This window comes from Coenobita brevimanus, chromosome 16, assembly GCF_032717465.1.
Source record: "Coenobita brevimanus isolate Jiangsu-jjx chromosome 16, ASM3271746v2, whole genome shotgun sequence".
NCBI classification, from domain to species: domain Eukaryota; kingdom Metazoa; phylum Arthropoda; class Malacostraca; order Decapoda; family Coenobitidae; genus Coenobita; species Coenobita brevimanus.
Window position 1 is genome coordinate 26,990,337 of NC_136969.1, and position 6,312 is coordinate 26,996,648.

At 42.6% G+C, this 6,312-nt stretch overlaps 1 non-coding gene across 1 annotated transcript; it reads right to left on the reverse strand.

The window, feature by feature from the left end:
- Positions 1 to 2,477: 2,477 nt before the first annotated feature.
- Positions 2,478 to 2,596, reverse strand: LOC145391114 (5S ribosomal RNA). Its single transcript, XR_013895790.1, has one exon. It is a non-coding gene; the product is annotated as a 5S ribosomal RNA (ribosomal RNA).
- Positions 2,597 to 6,312: the final 3,716 nt, after the last annotated feature.

The window sequence follows — 6,312 nt, forward strand, 5'->3', positions numbered from 1 at the left end:
TATTATTACTACTACTACTACTACTACTACTATTCCTCCTCCTCCTCCTCCTCCTCCTCCTACTACTACTACTACTACTAGTACTAGTCCTCCTCCTCCTCCTCCTCCTCCTACTACTACTACTACTACTACTAGTCCTCCTCCTCCTCCTCCTCCTCCTCTTACTACTACTACTACTAGTACTATTCCTACTCCTCCTCCTCCTCCTCCTACTACTACTACTAGCAGTACTATTCCTACTCCTCCTCCTCCTACTACTACTACTACTAGCAGTACTATTCCTACTCCTCCTCCTCCTACTACTACTACTACTACTATTTCTACTACTACTACTACTACTACTACTATTTCTACTCCTACTACTGGCTAAAATCTAAGTAAAAAAGCAAATAAAAATTACTTTGAACAAATATATAAAACATTAACACCAAAATTACCTTCTACAAAATGACCAACGCCACAAAGGATATTACAGAAAAAAATAGATAGATAGATGGATAGAGATGGATAGACATATAGATAGACAGAAAGATGGATAGACAGACAGATAGAAAGATGGATAGATAGACTGACAGAAGAAAGCCATTACTTCAAGGAAACACACAAGGAAAAAAAAAACACAAAAAAGATGGATTTCTGAGTTTTTTTTAATGCAACTAAAAGAGAGAGAGAGAGAGAGAGAGAGAGAGAGAGAGAGAGAGAGAGAGAGATTTAGGGAAACGAATTGTCAAAAAAATATTGGTATGGAATTCTGATTTTTTGTTCACTGATGTGTATGATAAAAAAAGTTATTCACTTCATATACACGCCCTTTATTTATTTATTTATTTATCATTATCTTCATTATTATTATCATTATCGTTTATCATCTTAAATCATCATCATCATCATCACTTATTATCATCTGTCAGTCATTATCACCCCCATCACCACCACCACCACCATCATCATCATCATCATCATCACTTATCATTATCATTTGTCAGTCATCGTCATCACCATCATCATCACTTATCATTATCATGTCAATCATCATCATCATTACCAACACCATCATCATCATCATCACCACTACCACCATCATCAGCAGCAGCAGCAGCATCAACACATCACCTCCCTTTCCCCACACTAACAACAACTACACCACACAAATAAACAAGGAAATAAATAAACAGTCAATTACAATACCCCCCCCCGCTGATAAGGAGGGGGGTAAGAATTTCCTCCACACGGGGGGGGGGGGTCGAATGGATAGAGTATTTGTTGAACGAAATTGGATACACACAATAGAGGGGAAACAAGGTGAATATATGTTGACGGAGTGTGTGTGTGTGTGTGTGTGTGTGTGTGTGTGTGTGTGTGTGTGTGTGTGTGTGTGTGTGTGTGTGTGTGTGTGTGTGTGTGTTGCCAGAGACATACACAGACTGACAGGAATATGATGCTAGTCACGAAGAAGTGTGTGTGTGTAGAGCCGTAGCACTGCCTTTTTCCGCCCCTGAACACTGTCAAATTAGCAGCAAATGGACGAAAATCTGGGCCAAGTTGCTGTGAAAATACTATAGAATTTGCCAGAGTATATGTTTTCTATTTCAATATTTTTTTACATTGCCTATCACGACCTTTTTTTTTTTCATTTTAATTATACCTTTACCACCTGAGGCCAGATGTAAAGTTTCCACCCTGGTTTGTTTATTTCTCTCTCTCTCTCTCTCTCTCTAAACTGCCAGGTTAATGATCAGAGCAGGTGTAGTCTAATCTTGGGTCCACCTGTCGTAATTATGGTTCCGGAAGGCTCGATAATAACACAGGTAATTCAGGTGTAGAATTATCAAATATTCAGATACACTTCTCGGGTATAAAACGATAAAAGTATACACAGACATGTTAAGTGTATTCTGAGTATTCCCAAGTGTATATCTCAGTGTATTTCGAGGGCAACACAAGCGTTATCTGTATACTAACGCCAGAGAATGCGTTACTGATAATATACGCCAAAATAATGAGCGCTGTTGATTGCGTTAACGGGAGAATTGGCGCTCTCTCCTGTATTTTCTTTTCGTTTATGAGATGCCAGCGTGTCTGCCCGAATTACAGTGTAGATTATAGTGTCTGTATGTTCACGGTCACCATCATCATCACCATCACCTTCACCATCCTCCTCCTCCTCCTCCTCATCATCATTCCATCCTCATCATCATCATCACCATTGCTACCATCATTATCACCTCCATCATCACCATCAGCATCATCACCATCATTATCCTCCTCCTCCTCCTTATCATCATCATCATCATCATCATCACCACCATCATCTTTATTCCAGTCTAATGATGAGGCAAAATTCCAACCCATTCTATTATTATTCATTCATTCATTGCCAGACGCCATGTATCCCAGACAGGGTGGCCAAGGGCTTAGAGTTAATTGTTTTACAGGGAGGGGCACTAATCCTCCACCAACCCCACTTGACGTAGGGATGCCAACAGCATCTGATGTTCCCAGGCGGTCACCCATCCAAGTACTAACCAGACCCAACGTTGCTTAACTTCGCTGATCGAACGGGGAGCGGTGTACTCAACGTGGTATGGCCGTTGGCCATTATTATTATTAATTATTATTATTATTATATACGAATATGTCTTCGGGAATCATACGGTATATTTTAGTATGGAAAAGTATAATGTGTTTGTATACTCCTTCCTATAACTCACTTGCCCTTCAGAATAATATCTCTATCTATATTTTCCAACAATAATGACGCTACGAAAAAATAATACTCAACAAAGGATCAATTAAACCAACAGAGGAATAATAAACCCAATAAAACAAAAAAGAAAAAATAAGCTGCAATAAAAAAGACAGAAGTGGGCCAAAATTTCCTTGCTACCTCTCCCACCTGTAGGCTTTCAAATTAGGTCCTCGTTCTTTGGCATTACCTGAAGTCACTTTGCAATTAGCCTTATCTACCTGGCACACCTGCTCACGTACATAAAATTAATGCTTTGAAGATCTTACATACTTTTACTGGAACACACGAAATGAAGGGGGCATGCTACTTCCTGGCGATTTTTATATACCCCGTTCACTTTAAGTTGGCGAAAAATTACCATCTCTCCATCTTGAGCTGAAACAGTAGATGAACGCTGAAATATGATGCTAGTCACGAAGAAGTGCTACGGAAAGGATGTAGAGCCTTAGTATTGTTTTTTATTGTCATCTATCTATCTATCTTGAACTTTAAAACCATATATTAGCTCTAGAATATAGTGCCAGTCACGAAGAAGTGCTATGGAAAGGATGAAGAGCCTTAGTACTGTCTTATATTGCCATCTATTTTGAACTTTTAAACAACAGATTGGCACTAGAATACGGTGCTAGTCACGAAGATGTGCTATGGAATGGATGCAGAGCCGTAGTATTGTCTTATTTCTAGCACTGAACAACGTGAAACAAGCTGCAAAAGGACGAAAATCACCAAGTTAAAATGAAGGTATTATAGAACGATCCAAACGACATGGTGAAGGAGTGAAGGAGAGGAGTGAAGGAGTGAAGGAGGGGAGTGAAGGAGTGAAGGAGGGGAGTAAAGGAGTAAAGAGGGGATGAAGGAGTGAAGGAGGGGAGTAAAGGAGTAAAGGGGGGATGAAGGAGTGAAGGAGGGGAGTAAAGGAGTGAAGGAGGGGAGTAAAGGAGTGAAGGAGGGGAGTAAAGGAGTGAAGGGGGGAGTGAAGGAGGGGAGTAAAGGAGTGAAGGAGGGGAGTAAAGGAGTGAAGGAGGGGAGTAAAGGAGGGGAGTAAAGGAGTGAAGGAGGGGAGTAAAGGAGTGAAGGAGGGGAGTGAAGGAGTGAAGGAGGGGAGTGAAAGAGGGGAGTGAAGGAGTAAAGGACAGTACACACACACTCCCTCTCTCTCTCTTTTTTTCTCTCTCCTACGAACATGGTCAAAAGTGAGCTATCTCTAACGCATGGGTGCACCGTGTACCGTACTAGGAGATAGGGTGAGGCTGTGGTACTGTGTGGTGGTTGTGGTTGTGGTGGTGGTGGTGGTGTTTTGTGTGTGTGTGTGTGTGTGTGTGTGTGTGTGTGTATCTCTCCCCCCCTCTCTCTCTCTCTCTCTCTCTCTCTCACATTTCTCACTGTCCTCTTCCCTTGCTCTCCCCTTTCAATTTCATTCTTGCTCTCTCCTAGGCTCCATCTTTCACCTCTCTCTCTCTCTCTCTCTCTCTCTCTCTCTCTCTCTCTCTCTCTCTCTCTCTCTCTCTCTCTCTCTCTCTCTCTCTCTCTCTCTCAGGTGAGGTAGGAGGTCGCGGTTCAATGGGAGTGTCGTTGTGAGGCGGTATTGGAAGGTTACGGAGGGAGGGAAGGAGGAGGGAAGGAGAGAAAGAAGGAAGGAGGGGAGGAAAGAAGGAAGGAGTCGAGAAAGAAGGAAAAAGGTAGAGGAGAGAGAAGGAAAGAGAGGAGGAGAAGAGAAGAAGGAAGAACATAGGCAGGAGGAAGGAGGAAGAGAGAAGAGAAAGAAGAAAGGAGGAAGAGGAGAGAAAGAAGGAAGGAGGAAGAGGAGAGAAAGAAGGAAGAAGGGGAGGAGAGAAAGAAGGAAGGAGGAAGAGGAGAGAAGAAAGGAGGAAGAGGAGAGAAAGAAGGAAGAAGAGGAGAGAAAGAAGAAAGGAGGAAGAGGAGAGAAAGAAAGAAGGAAGAGAAGGAGGGAAAGAAGAGGAGAGAAAGAGGGATAGAGAGAAGGAGGGAGGGCACAGGCGGGAGGGAAGGAGGGAAAAAATGGAGGGAGGGAGAGAAAAAGGAAGGGGGGGGAGGAGGAAGGAAACAGGATGGAGAGAAGGAGGGAAAAACAGCCAAGGAGAGAAGGAGAAGGGGAGAAAAAGGAAGGAAGGAGACGAGAAGGAAGGACACAGGAGGGAGGGAAGGAGGGAGAAAGAAGGAGGGGGGAAGATATAGAATGGAAGGAGGGAAGGAGAGAAGAGAAACAGAGTGAGTAGAGGAATGAATGAAGGAAGGAAGGAGGGATTGAGGGAGGTAGGGAAGGAAGGATGGAGGGAAGGAATGAAGAATGAAAGAGTGGAGGGAGAAAGCAGATGGAGGAAACGACGGAAGGAAGGAAAGAGAGGGAAAGAAGATGGAGGGAAGAGGGAAAGAATATGACAAAATGAGGAAGAAAATGTGAAGGAGGGAGGAATACGATGAAGGAAACAGGAAGTGGAGAGAAGGAAAGAAATGAAGGGCATGAGAGAGAGAGAGAGAGAGAGAGAGAGAGAGAGAGAGAGAGAGAGAGAGAGAGAGAGAGAGAGAGAGAGAGAGAGAGAGAGAGAGAGAGGAAGGAAAGGTGAAGGGGGAAAGAAAGAGGAAGGAAAAAGGCAGATTAAGAGGAATGTAGAGGGAAGGAGGAAGGAGAGAAACGGGAAGGAAATAGGAAGGAAGGAGGAAAGAAGAGGGGGCGAAAAGGGAGAGGAAAGGAAAAATGAAGGAAGATGGAGAGAAGATGGAAGGAAAGAGGAAAGATGAAGGAAGAAATGAAGAGAAACGAAAAAGGAATGGGAGAAAGAGGGTGGAGGGAGGGAGGGAGGAGGGGGAAGGAAAGATAGGAGAGAGAAGGAATGGTGGAGGGACATGGACGAGAGAGAGGGAGGGAAGGAGGGAAGAAGAAGGGAAAGGGAAGAGAAAGATAAAATAAGGGAAGAAAGAAGGAAATGAAGGAGTGGAAAAGAAAGAAAGAAAGAAAGAAGGAAGGTAGGAAGGAAGGAAGGAAGGAAGGATAGGAAGAAAGAAGAAAAAAGAAAGAAGGAAGGAAAGAAGAAAATGAAGGAGAGAAAAAAGGAGGAAGGGGAGGAGATGCCAGATTTTCATTTTCTTTTTCTTTATGGTGACAGATATTACACAAGCAGCACACATAAAGACAACGCTAGTCACGAAGAAGTGCTACCCAGCCCATGAAAACAAAAGCTCTTCTCCTGCTGGCCAAAAATCACACCCGGTAGAATAAGAAAATAAAAACAACTAAGACAATAACAGAAAACAAAACAGAAGGAAAAAATAACAAGAAAATAAAAAAAGACAACAAAAACAAGCAAAAAAACAACAGAAGAAAAAATAAGAAAATAAAAATCATCCACTCACTTGATGTAGTGCTGCCTACTTCTTCCGTAGCCTTCATCATTCTTTTTCTGTGCCTACCCTTCTCTCTTCCTATTTCTCCCATCTTTCCTGTCACTTCTTATTGCTTTTTATTCCTTTACAGGTGGTTTTACATTGAGTGACAAGCCAAATGGTTTCCTGTAAGCCAAGAAACCATTTACAGCGCTGGGTGG